Consider the following 19,488-nt stretch of genomic DNA (forward strand, 5'->3'; position numbering starts at 1 on the left):
TGACGGTGGAGGTGGGGCCCTCCCGCGTGCCGACGGTGCTGATTCCCTAGTCCCGGCTCTGATTCTTCGCCGCGCTGTCCTCACTTCGCGGTGCCGTGGTGGGACGGCGTGGGGGCCTCATGACCGCGTTGGCGCAGGGTGGTGGTTGGTTTGGTGGCTGGATCCGGAGCGCCCGAGGTGCAGGTTGGGATCGGGGAAACCCCTATCGACGTGGCCGACACCGGCGCGGTGGCGCCTGGGGGTGCCACCTGACCTTCCGGGAGGGCGTCGGGGGCTACCCTTCCTCTCGCCTCGTGTACCGGGGGAAACCCTTGGCAGCAGCGTCGTCATTGTCACGATCCTTCTTGGAGGTGTTGATAGGTACCGGCGCTTCGGAGTCTTGGAGCCTAGTGGAAGATCTCGGTGGGCGCAGCGAGCGCGAGGCTTCTTCATTTTTGTTGATCCGCCGTTGTCGACATTTGTTTCTTTTGCTCTTTCTCGGTCGTTTCTTTTGGGCGTGGCTATGCTGCTTCTGCCCCAGCACCTATCTCTGTATGGTTCGGTTGGTTGCTTTGTATACAAAGCAGGGGTAACCCTTTTTTGGTATACCTTTCTAAGGGCATTTCTAAGCGACCCCCTAAAACTTAAGAGAGTAAAAGTCTTAGTGGAGTATAAATACTTCACTAAGTTTTGGCAGGACCTAGCCGATCCCCTAAACTTAGCGGAGTAATTTTTTTTCATTTGCATTTCAATTTCGGCCACAGAAACACATTTCTTTGCTTCTTTATTTTATTCAACGACATTGGGTTACATAATAATTCACCAATTCTTTGCTAGAAGAGCAAGACCAAAGAAAATAAGAACCACAATTAGGCATTTTAGAAGATATCCAACTTCCATAACTGCTTCCACTAGTTGGATTGATATCTTCTCGATGCCTTCATTGTTGATCTGCGGATTCTCGATCTTGCATACTTCATATTTCTTTTTTGATTCTAAAGAAGTCTACGTTGCTTCCCCTCTATTTTTTCCTCTAATCTCACATCTAGTCTCATGTTTAGCCTCAATTCTAGCAACGTGTGCACGAACATCTACTAATTTTCATGCTACAATAGATCGATGTATTCTTCTTCCCAATACCAAAACATGCATCCATCATCCTACACACATAGATGAGCATCAATGAGCTACCGAAATAGAGCCGAATCCGGTGGAAAACCGAATCAAAACAAGCACATACCCCATGGTTTGTGCATTTGAAGAACACCCATCCAGGATGTTTCGGCGTGGTAGAAACTCGACGCACCACTTGTCGTGTGCAGTCATCGCATTGTATGACCGGCAGCTGCAAGCCGGTGAGCTGATGCGCGAGCGCCGGGCCCGGGCGACGGTCGGCCGTGTAGTTGCCGGAGAACCGACGGCGGGAGCGATTAGAGTGGCTAGAGGAAGAGCCGATACCTGCATGTGGCGCGGAGGGTTTGCCGGAGCTGTGTGGGCCGCTTCTCGGCCAATCCATGGCATGGCGCAGCTCCCGGTGGCCGGAAATGTCAAATCCGCTGCAGATCCCCTCGATTTTTGGCCGGCGGCAGGACGAGGAGGTGGTAGAGGACAACGACGAAGGCCTACAAGGCTTCCCTGGCGGCCTGCCGGTACCGACGGGGAGGGGGGAGGGGTAGGAGGGGCGGTGGGGGTGAAGATGCGGCGCGGGAGGGGAGGGAGAGGCAGCAGAGGAGAGCCGCGTTGTTTTACTCCGTGGAGCAAAGATGGTGTAAATATAGGGAAATTTTAGGGAGATAAGTCAAATTTTACTCCTTTAGACAGGATTCAGGATTGGCCAGGTGCCGGTTAGTGGAGTAAAAAAGCTAAATATACTCCACTAACCTGTTATAGGGGATCGGTTAGAAATGCCCTAAAAGCATCATTGTTGAAGCGCCTATATTGTTACCCATGGTTGCTATCATTGATACTTGTTGTTGTTTGCTGCGGGTGTTGTTCACCTTTTTTTGGTCTTCCTTTCGTAATAGTGTTGTTCTCGTGCATTCTCGATATCTTGAGTAGCTCATGAGTCGTGCTGGTGCAAAGACAGGGTGTAACAAATATCTTTCCAATATTTGATATCCCATATTGGAAAAAATATCTGTAGGGTGATCATCTTCATTTGTAATCGAGAAGAACTATCATTAGCACTCTTTGGCCAATTTCTACTTGGCATTTGTGATCGATTTTTTTGATCTTCCCGGCAGAAAGTTAGCTTGAAGGCCAGCCACAAGCAAGACTCCTGTTCATTTAGTTTTGATTAGGAGAACAACTAATCGACGAGAGGAGGTCGGTTATCTGAGCTAGGAGCCTAGAACAGTACTGCCATTATGCTGAAGTTTCCGGACGAGATGTGAGCTGACATGTCACTTGTCGGGATGGCATTTGTCAAGAGTCAAGATGAATGAGAGAGACAACAGCCTGGTATGAACTTCCAAGAAATGCAAGTATGAAACGCCATGCACAATAAGTACATTCATCCCGAATTCCACACGTACGTGAGTACGTCCACTCACACTCCACGCGCGGTGTGGTGTGTTGCGCGTACGGCCGGTCGCCCTCTCATGCATTTCATTGCACGGCAGTGATCTGCATTAAGGATCGATTTGAGAAGAAACTGAGCTGCTGAAAGAGCAAGCTCATATCATACGGAGGCCGATTAATTTTTATTAATTCGGTCCTCACGAGTATGCCTATATTTCTCTTATCTTTTTTTTAGGTTCTAGTTGGAGTTAGGAAATGGCTGGACTTCTATCGATCCCGATTCTTCTGGCAGAGTGATGAACTAAAGCGAAAATACAGACTAGCCAAATGGGATATTATTTGTAGACCTAAAGACCAAGGGGTCTTGGCATTGAGAATCTTGAAGTGAAGAACAGATGCCTTCTCAGTAAGTGGCTGTATAAGTTATCTGTTAAAACGGAGGCCACATGGGCGCAGATTCTCCGTAGCAAGTACCTTCACTCCACTTTGTCCCAGGTAACAGTGAGGCCGATGGATTCGCCTTTCTGGAAAGGACTGATGAGAGTTAAATCGTTTTTTTAATAGGACAAAGTTTATAGTCGGAAATGGTACCACCACGAGATTTTAGGAGGATACTTGGCTAGGGGAAACACCCCTAGCGCTTCAATATCCATCCCTGTATCGCATTGTTCAACGACGGGACGATTCCGTTGCATCAGTGCTTCAGTCTATCCCTCTCAATATTCACTTCAGGAGGACGCTTGCCGGAAACCGTTGGGAAACCTGGATCCATCTTGTGAGTAGACTGATGGAGGTTCAGCTTTCTTAACAGCCCAACCAGTTGCACTGGAAGCTTACTAGGAATGGAGAATTTTCGGTTAAATCCACGTATATGGATTTTATCAATTCTAACTCTATTCCTAGTTCCAAACATGTTTGGAAAGTCAACGTTCCTTTGAAAATTAAAGTGTTTATGTGGTTTGTGTATAAACAAGTCATTTTAACTATGGACAATCTGGCAAAACGCAATTGGACAGGACCTACAAGATGTAATTTTGGAAAATGGATGAATCCATCAAACACCTCTTTCTTGACTGCCCGTTAGCAAAAAAATTATGGCGGTCGGTTCACATAGCGTTTAACATTACTCCTCCGAACTCTGTTGGCACGTTATTTGGGACGTGGCTTAACGGGATAGATCCCGTAACAGCGAGACACATTCGCGTAGGAGTATGCACTTTATTGTGGGCAGTTTGAAACTGCAGAAATGATTTGGTTTTTAACAGAACAACAAATATTCATGTTTTGCAGGTTATCTTCCGAGCCACTACGTTGATTCGTATGTGGTCACTACCCACTCCGACGGAGGCCGGGGAGCGTTTGGTTACTGGATCTATCCGGTGGGAGATGGTAGCTCGGGCTATTTTCAATCGTTGGATGACGGTCATGTAATAGGATAGGCAATTAGTCTTCCTATCTTTCTTTTGCAAGCCGGTTGTGGCCTCATGTCTGATAACTCTGTTCTGCTCTCTGTGAGTTTTTTTTTCCTTTCGTTCAGACTGTAGGACCTTTGTTAAACCTATTTACTTATTTATGTTAGTTGGCCATATGCATCTTTTTTATGCAGAGGCCGGGGAGTCCTCTTTTTGAAAAGAAAAAGAAATCCTAAGTGGTCAGTGTGATATTATGGCGGTACCAATGAAAAGAAAGCCTATAGTTGGACGTTGCTAACAAATTTTGGTTTCGCGTCTTATTTTGCTTGGCTCTTGATAGATCGATATGCACGTGCCTCGGATTACTTTAACATAAATAAACACGGTTGTCTGAGGTAGAAGCGTAGAATAGGACTGTTCTTATGCGGAAGTTTCCACGCATGGTGTGAGCTGACTTGTTACTGGGATGGTCCTTGTAAAGATGAATGAGAAAGAGCAACAGCTCACCGAAACGTGTATGAACTTCCATGAAACGGGGGTATGAAATGGCATGCATAGTACTCCCTCCGTCTTTTGAAAGATTTCAAATGAACTATCACATACGAATGTATATAGAAATATTTTAGAGTGTAGATTCACTCATTTTGCTTCATATATAGTCATTTGTTGAAATCTCTAAAAAACAATATTTAGGAACGGAGGGAGTACATTCTTCTCGAATTCCACACGTCCACTCACACTCCACACGGCGGTGCATGTGTTGAGTTGTGTGTACGGCCGGTCGCCCTCATGCATACCATTGCACGGCGGAGATCAAACGGGTTCACAGAACTAACACTACCATTGATTCATTTAGCCTAGGCCCCACCTGTCACTGCCAAAGGTATGTTGGTACTCCTATCTCGATCCCGCTGTCTCCACGGGGAAGAGCTGTGCTTCATCAAAGGTATGCATTCGGTTTGAAAAGCTTAGCGGAGTCAGCTTGAACCCCCTGCCCTTCTCCGCCTTGTATCTGGAGGCGGCGATATATAGCCACGGCAGAAGCAGAGCAGCAAAAGAACACAACCAAGGCGCGCGTACTTTGGGGAGGAGAAATTCAGGTATTTCCCCATCTCATTCAAACATTTGCCTTCTGCAAGCAAGCTTGTGTTTCAAACATGTCTTGGCATGCTTCAAAATTGCCCAGCTCTTCCATATCATGTTCTTCTTTCTACCATTTTAGGCTGAAATTAAACGATGCAATACACCATACAGAGTTGTCTGCAGGTTGTGCGCCCACTAATGTTCTTGCTTGTTTCTTACATATGCTCTTGCTTGCTTGTGATTTTTTTTATTATGGTGCAAAAACACTCTACTTGACGAGTTTACCAGACTTCAAACTGAATTATATATGAAACCATTGTACTCCCTCTGTTCCAAAATAACAGAAATTATATGATTTTCCTAAGTGAAACTTTCACTGACCTCTGTTCATCCTCGCGTCTGTGGCCCCAGCGTCGCAGCCCAACCCCTTGGCATCCCAGCAGCGCCGCTAGAACCTCAGTGTCACCCCCCTCCTCCATGTGCTTCCGTTTACCGACATGGTGGCCGCCCATCACCATTGCCGCCTCCCCGCGTTGTTCCTCCCCGTGCATAGCTAGTGCCTCCATTTGATCAAGTCTGTATAAAAATATATCAACATCTACAGAACCAGAATTATTTCATTAGATTCATTATGAAATGTATATTTGATATAGTAGATCTTTGCGGGTTATTCTATGTCGAACCTAAAAAAGTTTGACTTGTGAAAATCCTAGAACTTTAATTATTTGGGAACGGAAGGAGGACTAACTATTACTACTCCTACAAACCACGAGTCTTTTATTAGACATAGTATATTGCACAATTACAGTTACAGTACTGTCTTGTAATACTAGGTTGCAATTTTATGGCAAAATCTCATGACTCTGGCTGCTATGTTTGTTTCAAGTCAATCATATAAGCATGCATTCAAGGCTAAATTTGTTCAACGTTGTTGATTGCCAGGGAACTGCTCCAAAATGTTACCTGTTATAAAATTTGCTCTCTTGCCATCTGTGCTCATACTGGCATCAGCTTCAAGTTTCTGGGCACTGGCATCCAGCAATAAGACTGATCTGGATGCCTTGATAGCATTAAAGGCGGGTCTAAGCCGTCACTCGTATGCACTAGATTCATGGAACACAACTGCTGACTTCTGCCAATGGCATGGTGTCATCTGCAGCCTCAATCATAAGCAAAGGGTCTCAGCACTTAATCTCTCCTCGGCGGGCCTTCGTGGATATGTAGCTCCTTCCCTGGGGAACCTCACTTACCTGAGAAGTCTAGATCTCAGCTACAATCTATTTCATGGTGAAGTCCCATGGACAATTTCCCAGCTGTCACAAATGTCATATCTTGACCTCTCAAACAATTTGCTCCAGGGAGAAATTCCTTGGACAATTGGCCAGCTCAGACAGTTATCACACCTCTATCTCTCAAATAATTCAATTGAAGGTGGGATCATGTATGGCCTGAGGAACTGCACCCGTCTTGTCAGCATCAAACTTGGCCTGAACAAGCTCCACCAAGAAATCCCTGATTGGCTTGGAGGCTTGTCAAGGATTGAGGTCATGTCACTAGGGAAGAACAAGTTCACAGGGATCATCCCACCATCACTTGGCAACTTATCATCGCTGCGGATATTGAACATCAATGACAACCAGCTGAGTGGTCCGATTCCTGAGAGTCTTGGCAGGATCAGTAAGCTTGAGAAGCTAGGACTGCAAGTAAACCACCTCTCAGGCACCATCCCAAGAACGGTCTTTAACATGTCCTCACTCGCCCACATCGGTCTGCAGATGAACGAGCTAAGCGGCACACTTCCCTCCGGATTGGGCAATGGGCTACCAAAAATCGACCACCTTATCCTTGCTCTGAACCATTTCACTGGAAGAGTTCCATCTTCACTTGCAAATGCAACCACGATTCAGTCACTTGACCTCTCTGTTAACAAACTCACTGGATCCGTGCCTCCAGAGATTGGAGCACTCTGCCCGAACTTCCTGATTCTTAAAGGAAACCAGCTGAAGTCAAGCACTGCCCAGGACTGGGGGTTCATCACTTCATTAACAAATTGTACTAGTGTTAAAGGTGTCATATTGCGACACAACAGGTTTAGTGGTGTGCTTCCAAATTCTATCGCAAACCTGTCCAGGCAACTCGAATTTTTTGATATTAGTTTCAATGAGATTTATGGCAAGATACCAGTTGGCATTGGCAACTTCCCTTACCTAATCAAGCTCGGACTCTCTAGAAATCGATTTACAGGTGCCATACCAGACAGCATAGGGAACTTGAAAATGCTCCAGTGGTTGACACTAGATAATAACCGTATTTCTGGCACGATGCCGTCCTCGCTCGGGAACTTAACACAGTTGGAGCACCTTTCAGTAGCTAACAGTGTCTTGCAAGGATATCTTCCAGCAAACCTTGGAAATCTCCAACGGATCGTTGATGCAAACTTTTCAAACAATGCGCTTTCAGGTCCCTTACCTACAGAGATTTTTAGCCTGTCATCCTTGTCATACATTCTGGATTTGTCTAGGAATCATTTCAGTAGTTATCTTCCATCCCAAGTAGGTGGCCTCACAAAGCTGACATACTTGTACATCCATGAGAACAACCTATCTGGGATGCTGCCAGATACACCCAGCAACTGTGAGAGCTTGATGGAGCTCCGTTTGGATGGTAATTACTTCAATGGTATCATTCCTCTGTCCATAAGCAGAATGAGAGGCTTGGTACTACTGAATTTGACCAAAAATGCACTCACAGGTGCAATCCCTCGAGAGATAGGGCTCATGAATGGTCTGAAAGAACTGTACCTTGCACACAATAATTTGTCTGCACAGATTCCCGAGACCTTGGAAAGCATGACATCACTTTACCAGCTTGACATATCCTTCAACCTTCTTGATGGGCAAGTCCCAGCACGTGGTGTGTTCGCCAATTTAACCGGATTCTTATTTGATGGGAATGATAAGCTTTGTGGTGGTATTTCCGAGTTGCATCTGCCTTCATGCCCAACCAAACCAGTTGTGCATCGTCAAAGAATAACTCACGTCGTTCAAAATGCAGTGATTTCTAGTGCAAGTATCATCTTACTTCTGTGCTTGATCCTGGCACTAGTTGTCTTCTCATTAAAAGGGAAATTAAGAATACCATCAGTTAGAACAGCACCACTAGCTCCGTCATTCATGAATGACATGTATCCTCGAGTTTCTTACTCAGACTTGGCCCAAGCAACAGATGGCTTCACAGCCAACAATACAGTTGGCACAGGACGGTATGGATGTGTTTATAAGGGTAGGATGTTACTGAAAGAGTCTGTAATTACTGTCGCTGTGAAGGTTTTTGACCCTGAGCAATCTGGCTCTTCAAGAAGTTTTGTGGCTGAGTGTAAGGTACTTAGCAAAATTCGCCACCGCAATTTGATTGGCATCAGAACTTGCTGCTCTGACTTGAACCAAAATGACTTCAAAGCCATTGTATTTGATTTCATGCCTCACGGTGATCTTGACAAGTGGTTACATCACGACACTTATGCACCCAATTCAGTCAAAGTTCTAACACTAATGCAGAGACTGAGCATTGCTGTTGATATTGCGGCGGCACTAGACTATTTGCACAACAACTGCCAGCCAGCAATGGTTCACTGTGACTTGAAGCCCAGTAACATTCTTCTTGGGGAGGGCATGGTTGCTCATGTTGGGGACTTTGGCCTAACGAAGATTGTCACCGATCCAGAAGGCGAGCAATTGATCAATTCGAAGAGTTCGGTGGTGGGAACAATTGGATATGTTGCTCCAGGTAACTGATTTTCTTATCCTGTTTTTAGGTCCAGCAAGTGTTGTGGTGGTTTGGCATATTACTCATGTCGTTAGTGCAGTGCAGAATACGGTGAAGGTGGTCAGATATCTCCATCTGGGGATGTCTATAGCTTTGGTATCGTGCTCCTTGAGATGTTTACAGCAAAGACGCCTACAGAGGCAATGTTCACCGGTGGATTTACCTTACTAGAGTATGCAAAGATGGCATATCCAGCACAACTGATGGAGATTATTGACCCTCTTCTGCTATCAGTTGAGAATACACAGGGAGATATCAATAGCATCATGTACTTTGTCACAAGACTTGCCCTAGAATGCAGTAGGAAAAGACCAACTGAAAGGTTGTCCATCAGAGATGTTGTAGCTGAGATGAACAAGATAATGGCTTGCCATGCTGCAGGAGTAACTAGGCAAAGCGGTTCCGGGTGATTGAACAGCAGTGCTTTAATTTCACAAGATATCCTAGCTGCGAGAAGAAAAATCAGTTGAGGGTTAGTATAAGAGCATGTCAGACAGTAGTACTCCTTATATATTAATTGTGTGCACATTTACTCATTAGTTCTCTACTTCATTAAACAATCATTATTTCGCATATTTCTACGGGAAAAACTGTCAGATAGAAGCACTTATGAGCTGCAAACAGAGAAAGCAAGATATCATAACCGTATTGTTTTGGTATTATATTTTACCTGGTTCACATGTCAAATATCGCTTCTGGCTTTCTTCGCCACAATGGACTTTGGTTCTCTGTCTGGTAAACTTATCCGCAACCCATTAGCATTTATTCAGAGTTTTGAGTTGCAGCGGCAGTCATGTACATCTCAAGGGAAAATAAAATGTCAAGAAAATCAGTTTCTTACTTGGGAATAGCAAAATATAAAGTACTCCCTCCGTTCCGAATTACTTGTCGCAAGTATGGATGTATCTAGATGTATTTTAGTTCTAGATACATCCATTTGTGCGACGAGTAATTTGGAACGGAGGGAGTACTTAGTTAGGAACGATAAAATACAGTGATCTATGGAGAAAGCGTAACTCTACTTCCTTTGGAATAAAGGGGAGGGGGGGGGGGGGGGGGGGGGGACAACCCGAGTAACAAACACGGAAAGTGAGATGCATATTGTATAGCAACTGGTAAATATCATAACCAAGCAGTTTGTACCTAAAAATAGCCTGTACCTTGATGTTCCAGATTAGAAGGCTTATCTTCAGTTTCTTGCTAGAGCTGCATACAGGGAGTCAAACAGGACAGTTCAATCAGTTTCACTATAACATATTGCCTTTTTTTGCACAGAACATATTGCTTTTTTCTTGACTACGTATGGGCACATGACTACATTTATTTACACCTAAGACCACCAATATATGCATGTGTAATTTCACAGAGCACTAGCCATTTCATGCAACTCCACGAAAGAATACTCAAGGGATCAGCAGGTCATATCCGCCGAGTACTAACTGGAAGCAGACACATTCAGTTTAATGCCTGACAATTTGAAATTATAGAAGGAATTTTTCCTATTTCTTTATTAAATGGTACAGTATATGATTTCTCAAAAAGAATTAGAAAAGTCTGTAGGTTTGACACAACCAAGTAAAAGCCGGCATGAAATTTTACTGAAACTATGTTTCTTTACCATGATAAACTGCAGTCCATGTCATTAAACATTCTGAAGCTTAAAATGTTAGTCACACCGCAGAGAACTAGGCATCCCTGAATCCCTAATATGTAAAATTTCTCAAACTTCGTCAGATAAGTCTATATGTTTGGCACAACCAAGTAAAAGCAGGCATGATTTTTTACTGAAACTATGTTTATTTACCATGATGAACTACAATCCATGTCAACAAAGATTCTGAAGTTTAAAATGTTAGCCACACCCCATAGAAATTGACATCCCTGAATCCCGGCAAAATATGTGTGTCGAGGTAGATCACTAGAGAAGTTAAAGCTGGAGAACCCAGAATCATTCATCGAGCCCGTTCCCTTCTTCAATGCAGTTCCAATATAAACATTCACTTAGATCTAGGAGTAGTACTAAATCCAAAATTGCAAACCTTTACGGATCAATGCCGCCAACAAGGAATCCATACCTGAATTTTCCGTACAAATCTCCAGTCAGCTGCCGCATACTGCCTGAACAGGAGGAGGAGGCGAGCAGGAGGCAGTACTTTGGTGTCGAGCAGCATCTTCAGGTACCGGGCGAGGCGACGGCTCCCAAGACAGAGTCCAGCGCGATGCAGAGGGCGCTGCCCGATTCTTGGACGGTGGTGCAGACAAGAAGCTCTAGCGGGAGGTGGCGGGCGCGGGCGGCGAGGAAAGACGGATCGTCGGCGAGGCGGCGGTAGCGCCGGCAAACTACACGGCAGCGGAGGACAGCGTGGGCGGGGAGGCGGAAGAGGATTTCCGCGACGACGTCGTCGAAGAGTTCGCCGGGCTGCTCCATCGTCCCCGACTCGTCTTCGAAATGGCGAATCTCGCCGCCGTCGCCGACACGTTGAGAGGCATCCGGAAAAATATTCTGCGCGGCAGGCCTCATAGGCTGTGTTTGTTTGGGCTTCAGTTTCAACAGATTCAGCTGTGGACTTGCTGTGCTGGCAAAACTGCTGTGCCGCGGAAACAGCTGTAATAAAGGTTAGCTGTTTGTCAACGTAGCCGTGGAAACGACTCTGAGATGATGAAAAGCCTAAAATGCCCTTAAAGTACTGTGATCGGTATAACTTGTTGATTTAGTGTTAATAGATTGTTTAAATGGTATCTTGACTGACAGGGAATGATTTGTTTTATGGTAATGCATAAAATCTTTCATAAAAATATTTTTCTCACTTTCTTGCTCATATATACATAGAATAATAGTGAGCAAAAGAATTATGTTGTCACATCGCTACTTCATGCAAGTCACAATTGCCCGTACAATACAAAAGATAGTCCATATGACTAATAATCCATACAAAAGAGAGCTAAAGGATTAGACTGTCCATATAATTCATAATCCGTACATATAATTAGATGTCGTACAAATACTAATCTATGTAGCTTGTCGCGCAATAAACAAAGAGTTCGCAATCCTATCACGCGTGTCGTTCATGTTGCCTTCATCAGAGGAAGTGGGAACGGCGTCGCCAAGCAAAGGTGTTGACCGTGAGACTGCAGGCATGTAATTTTCATTCTCATCACATTTATCAAACTCTTTATCGTGTAGCTTGCTGTCCCTAATGAAATTGTGAAGCGTCATGCAAGCACTGATAATCATCGTCTGACTTCCCACCTTGAAGTGTGGCACATCCCTTAGGATGCGCCATTTCTGCTTGAGCACACCAAATGAGCGTTCAATCACATTCCGAAGAGAAGAATGATCATGATTGAACACCTCAAATTTACCACTCGGTGGGCGGCGTCCAGCACGAAATTCCGCAAGGTGATAGGTTGTCCCTTTGTAAGGAGCTAGATATCCCACCCGGTTTGGATAACCGGAATCAACAAGGTAGTACATATCTACATCCATAGAGAATAAATTAGAGAACATGTACAAAATAATAGAAACATTCTATACAAAATTCTAACACTTGATTTGTGTACCTTTAGGAGGCGCGGGATAAGTAGTAGCATACTTCTCGATACTGTGATGGAAAATCCGTGTGTCATGTACCGACCCCGCCCAACCGGCAACGACAAAGGTAAATCTCATGTCAAAGTCACAAACTGCCAACACATTTTGACTTGTGTAACTATGTCGTCCCATATAGTTACAGGTCTCTTTTGCTGGAACTATAACGGGAATGTGAGTTCCATCAATTGCTCCAATACAACCTTTGAAGTGAGGCCAGAAACGCTTGTCCCTAATTTTTGGATGCACATCTGTGAACGTAGGATCTATAGGTTTGATGATGTTCCTAAGGAATTTACACAGTGCAACACATGATTGAACTTCCTATGGATTGTTTCAGTTGACCGAACAAACCGATCTTCGGCTTGGCGAAATGATTGAGGGCCTCCAAGCATCCACAAGAACATGCCCAGACATTCCAATGAGTTCATCTCGCTAGTTGACTCCAAATGGTAGTCATTCACTAAAACACCATGCAAACTCAAGAAAACATCTGGATACATTCTAAACATTTTGTAGCAAGATTTAGGACGTGCCAACTTTTCCATCACCCATTCATAACCAGTTTGTACTGCAATCCTCCTAGGTTGCCTATGTTGCTTATTCAAACGAGATTTGCTGTAGTGCATAGCCATTTGACCTAAGGTTGCGAGATCAGTACTTAACTTGAGCAAGTTTTGAAGTTGTACTGTCTTTATGTTAGCATCATCATCGTCACCACCTCTGTCGTCAATTCCATCAGTCTACAAATGCAACATGACAACAACATTAGTTGTCATATCCATTATTCATACATATGGGAAAATAGCATTCAAATAACCAAATAGTTCACATTCAGTAAAGAAAATAGTTCACACACGAATGTCAATAATAGTACAGACCAACAACATAGCATAATCCAAGCAAAGAACTAAGCAATTATTCTAAACGAAAAGTTACATAGCATAATCATGCGCTCTCTCGAGCCAATCAAACCTTCCTTCCTTGGTCTGAACCGACGCAAACATTTCTCTATACTCAGGCTTCATAAAAAGCATGCTGGAAGAGAAAAAGAGAGGAGTTCCTTCCTCAACTCCACAGTCACGAACCATCTCCATTGCCTCATTCATACTAGGGCCAACCGGAGGAGGAGGGGCAGGAGCAACCGGAGGAGAAGGGGGAGGATGAGCCTTGCTGGAGCTAGATGCTTCTTTTATACTTTCAGCCGTTACACATATCGCATCACTAGCCTTCTTGTACATCCGAACAAATGGGTTCTTCTCATCTAGAGCAGAAAAATCATCTTTACAGGACTTGGTCTTGCGCTGCTTCTTTGGTTTTGCTTTGATGACTTCATCATCATCCTCTGCACTATCAGAGTCATCGTCAATAGTGACTTCCTCCTTGTCCAATGGTATCTCACCGGGGATAGCGGACTCGGCACCGGTGACATGACGGTCATCAAACATGAGGTCCATTTCAGCCAAGTTGGGTGGTCCTGCATTCCTATACTTTGCATGCTCTGGGTGTTTCTGAAAAATAGCAAAAGAACAAAAGGTCAGATAAATGGATAATTAAGATAATATAAAACCCAATGTAAATACTATGAGTAACATGAACTTACCATTAGGTGAGTGTTCCACCAATCAGTATCAGCATCAATGGTTCCTAGCTTAGCATTCCATCCAAGTCCAGATGCGTCAATTTGCAATTGTTTCCATTGACAATACATAGTTTTGAGATTTTCCCATCTATTCTTGAATTGCATCCTCACATAACTTTTCTTAGTTATCTGCAACCAGCTCTCCCCCAAATTCTTATATCCTCTAGGACTCAAGAACGCCCCCGGCCTATTGCCTGCTTCAACTTCCCTCGCACACAACTCGCAAAATATCCTAGTATGGTATGCATCCCAAAGTGCCTTGTCTGTCTTGTCTCCCTTGTCTGCCTTCCTAGCTGCCTTCTTCGCTGTCTTCTCCATCTAGTTCATTTTCACCATAATTTATACCAGCATACAAAATATCCAGCATGTATAGCAACCAAGCAACAAGGCTATGCTGATTAATCCTCCAGCACACGGAAGAACTAGTATAGCAAACAAGCATGTGCAGCGAGCAAACAAGCATGTCTGGCAAGCAAACTGAGCATCCACATGTACATCAAGCAGAGCATCCATAGCAACAGCAAGCTTGAAATCTTTATTTACCCATCAATGTACAATAAGCATGCATCATGTATCAAGCCTCAAGCAAGAAGAGCATCCACATCAAGCATTATGCAGCATGTACAGCAAGCAGAGCATCCACATCAAGCATTATGTAGCATATACAGCAAGTAGAGCATCCACAAAGAATAAAATTTTCTGCCAAGAAATGCTCACCACAGCCGACGACATGGGTGCACGAGGGAGTGGGCGTCGGGGGCCGGCGGTGGATGAAGGCGAGTGGAGGCGGTGGAGGGGACCGGCGAGTAGGGATGACAGCGAGTGGAGGCGGCGGCGGCTCCCGCGGCGGATGACGGCGAGTGGAGGCAGTGGATGACGGCGACGGCGGGGGCTCTTGCGGCGGCGGAGAGCGGAGGCGCTGGCGGCTCTTGCGGTGGCGGCGGTGGAACCCTAGGTTCCTCTCCCTCTCGCTGCCCTCTGCGTGCGTGTGTTAGCGATGAAGGAGACGAGACGGGGATCGACTGAAACAGGGCATCGGGGGCATTCCTTTCGTAATTGGGCTGAATTAACAAGGGCACCGGTGGGAATTTCACTGCGGCAAAACAGTTTCCGGGTCGAAGCATGGCTCGGATCGCTTCAACCAGTACCACGTAAAAACGACTGAAACAGTTTTGGACTGTGAGCCCAAAACAGCTCCATTTTAGCTGTTTGTTACGGCTTCAGCTTATTTCTACCGGAAACTGGTCTCTAAAACCCAAACAAACACAGCGATAGTCTCCGCCCTCTCCAGATTTTGACACCTCGCTTGGGCACACATCTCCACCCAAAGAGATGTCGAGCCTCCACCGGACCCCCTTCGCTCCTGCCGCCAGTCGCCAGCCGGCCAGCTGGCCACCGGCGCCTCAATGTTCACCGGGATGTTTTTTTAAAAAAGGAACACAGTGCATTCCATTATGGGAGTACCTAGAACTCATTTAAATGAGATATAATTTGGTCTCATTCACCTGAAAAACAAAAAAAGATACAACCCACGTCACCACACACGCATCTTATAGCATCACATCGAATGGCTATAAAAAATGAATGAGACCAAATTATATCTCATCTAGATGAGTTCTAGCAAAACTGTTCCATTATATGGTGCCATTGGGCAAATCGCCAGCAGCAACACTTAGTACAAAGTCCGGTAGCTATCCCAGCCAAGTCTCACAGGTTCCAGCTCCCAAATTAGCACCATATTTAGCTAAACAGTGAGCTACAGAATTACAGACCCGAGGGCAATAAACAACAGATACATCCGTGAAATCTACACACAACTGAAATTTTATATCTCTGAATATAGCTCCTAGAACCGCCAAATCATAATCTTCAGTTGTCACAGCAGTCTTCAGTTGTGCAGAGTCAGTTTCCAACAATACCTTGTGGCATCCCATTTGAGAAAAAATGTTTCCCCCCGTTTTGTATTTCAAAGCAACCAACCGATACATGCAAGGATAGGTGCTGGGGCGGAAGCAGCACAATCACACCCAAAAGAAATGAAAGAGAAACAACAAGAGAAAAGAATGCCGACAACGGCGGATCGACGGAAACGAAGAAGCTTCACGACCACTGCGCCCACCGAAGATCTCCCACCAAGCTCCAAGGCTCCGAAGCACCGGTACCAATCAGCACCTCCAAGAAGGACCGCGACGAAGACGACGCTGCTGCCAAGGGTTCCCCCTGGTACACGACGAGGCGAGAGGAAGGGTCGCCCCCGACGCCCTCCAGGAAGGTCCGGCGGCACCCACCGGCATCGCCGCGTCGGTGTCGGACAGGCCGACAGGGGTTTCCCCCGATCCCAACCTTCACCTCGAGTGCTCCAGAGCCTGCCACCAAACCAACCACCATCTTGCGCCACCATGGTCAAGAAGCCTCCACGCCGTCTCACCAGGGCACCATGAGGTGAGGTCTGCACAACAAGGGATAGGAGCCGGGACTAGGGGCCGCAGCACCATCGGCACGCGGGAGGGCACAACCTCCACCATCAACGACGGTAGCCGACCGGACACACTAGCAGGAGCCTACCAGGCCCGTGTGCCCACAGGCCCGGTTGGGAACTCCATTCCCGGAAAGCTCCCGCCATCGCGCTACAGCAGGCACGCCATCGACATCACCGCCCCCAGCCGAGCCGCTCCTCCTCCTCACCACACAAACGACGACGAAGCCACGCCAGGGACCGGCCCGCTAGGACCCAGATGGGGCCGGGAGGGCCCAGATCTGGGCCAGGGACGCGCCGCCGGCCACCGCACGCCACCATGCCGCCCTGCTGCCAAGGGCAGCACCGCCACTGCGCCTACCGCCGGCGTCCGCTGCCGGGTCGCCGCCCAGCCGAGCATCACCGCCGCCGTCACCAGCCCTGGGAGGGAGACGAACGCACGGGTACAGAAGGGCCCGCCACCGCCGGCAGCACCCGGGCCAGCGCCGGGGCACCCGCCGGCGGCGGGGGGGGGGAGAGCTCATGAGGGTGGCGTTCGAGGGAAGAGGAGGGGCGCGCCGCCCCGGCCACCTCCCGGGGAGGCGGCGCAGGGGCGGGAACGGGATGGGGAGGGGGAAGAGGGGGGCGGGGAGGGCCGGGGCGCGCGAGCCGGCGACCGGCGGCGGCGGGAGGGGGCTAGGGTGGCGGCGGCGGAACCCTAGCGGGAGGGAGCGGACGGGAGCGGGAGGGGGCGCAGGCTTCGCATTCGTGGCATCCCATTTGACTTGCTGTGTTGATGGCATGCAACATTGCCAAAGCTTCAGCTTGTAGTGCATCCATGACCCTCTCCAGCTTGCCCGCACCATCAGCCTTGACCTCTCCATGCTCATCTTTGATTACAAAGCCCCACCCCCCATCACTGGAATCCTTTTTAAACGAACCGTCGGTGTTGACTTTCAAGATTCCGGGTGGAGGTGGACCATTTCTATGCAGTTTGTGGCTTCAATTTTCCCTCTGCTTTCTTCTCCTTCAAAACATGCATAACATGATAATTAATTAAGGAGCATATCTCATCAGAAGTTTTAATAGTATCACCCACATTTTCCCTGTTTCTCTGATGCCACCAATGCCAAAGAAGAACACATGTTTTAATTTTATCCTCCTTGTTTAAGCTAAAAAATTGTATCCATGAAGTTCATGGCATCATCGCAATTGATTAGTTGCAGTCTAACATGTTCCAACAACGCTTTCCTCCACACCTCCTTTACATTCTTGCATTTAATAAAACAGTGCCCACCATCCTCATCCAGCCTAAAACAGAGAGGGCATCGAGTATCTACTTTCATACCTCTATTATGAAGTTTCGTTCGTAGCGGTAGGCTATGAGTAGACAAGCGCCACAAGAAATGGAGCACTTTGTTCGGGAGGGGCAGTGTCCACAACTTTCGCCAATTGAAGCCACCCATATCTACATATGCACTTGAGGAGGAAGTTAGCCCTGCAAGAGATTCACGGGCTATGCTATCCGCTGCTACTCTATAGGCCGATTTTACCGAGAAAATACCTTTCTTATCGAAATGCCATGCTATGAAATCTTGCATGTTTTCATGAATGGGGATTTTCAATATAACCTCAGCATCTTCTGGTAAGAAGGTTTGCTTCACTAGACCTTCATCCCAGGAGTTTGTTGCAGGATCAATCAGGTCATTGACCTTGTTCACCGGGATATTGATGGAGGTCAATGGGGAGCAGAGTGGTAAGGATGTAGACCACCGATTCAGCTTGAATTCGCTCTGTTTAACCATGTATCGAACGATAAAAAAACTGACGTGGCTACCCAGGGTGCCTTTAGATGCATCCAATGTGGTTTTTTTTGTTGAGGATGCGTCCAATGTGGTTTGACGGGCAAAACAATGTTCAATCCCAAATGCTAAAAGTTGATGTCAGATTTTTAGCATTGGTCCTTTAATGGCCTCTCCCTATAGTATAAAGCATAGTCTTTATGGATAGTAATTGTTTGAAAAGAATGTTCTATATGTAGAATTACAGGTTGTAATCAATATCCAAGTAAAACATGGTTATCTGCCTCTCCTTATATAAAGTATGATATTTATGGATAGTAATTGTTTGAAAATAATGGCATATAATTAATGTTGTAGTTGATTCCTGGCCAATACTAACGAGGGATACCTACCATATTAATGCAAAGATTGGTCTATATCCGTCTCTCCTTATATGAGCATCCACAAAAAGTAATGTTTTCATCGACGAATTGTGGGAGGACAGAAGAAAGAGAGAACCACTTAGTTGGTTGGTTGTAGTATGGCGCGAATCAAGAGTCACGCAAGGGTTCCATGGTTGGTGGCGCTTACGGCTATGGCCATCATCTTGTTCTCCCATTGCGCACAAGGTTAACACATGGGCTCCTTTTTCTCTCTCAGTTGCATGGGTTCTCTTTTTGTTACACCATTGATTGATAGACATCATCTCATTTATACACACATAAAAAAACATTTTAACTACTATATTTTCACACAGGCGTTGCAAATGTATCAAGAGTGCTGTGTGCATCTCTGTCTGCCCTACTTTGTGTCTTGAACTGGTCGGTGATGACACAAGGTACTACTGCAAGAGCGATGATAATGAATGTTGTTGCCCACCCAACACGTTGACAGAATGGTGCATTAGCAGGCCATTCTATAATCCCTCGGTCTGTGAGGAATTGTGCAAAGGAAATCACTTCTATGTTGGTGGAGCCTACTGCAAGAATATTACCCACCCACTGAAATATGTTAGGTGTTGCTGCCCCTACAAACACAACACCGCCATGCATGGCTAATAGAGCATGAGTTGTTGTACTAGATGACCCGTTGCGCCAATGGCACAAAGGCCGAATGTAAGCCAGGTATTGTAAGAGTGTGCATTAACATATTGTTGTTTGAAAAGCATAGCTCATGATACTATATGCAGCAAGCAAGCGATA

This window comes from Triticum aestivum, chromosome 6D, assembly GCF_018294505.1.
Source record: "Triticum aestivum cultivar Chinese Spring chromosome 6D, IWGSC CS RefSeq v2.1, whole genome shotgun sequence".
NCBI lineage: Eukaryota > Viridiplantae > Streptophyta > Magnoliopsida > Poales > Poaceae > Triticum > Triticum aestivum.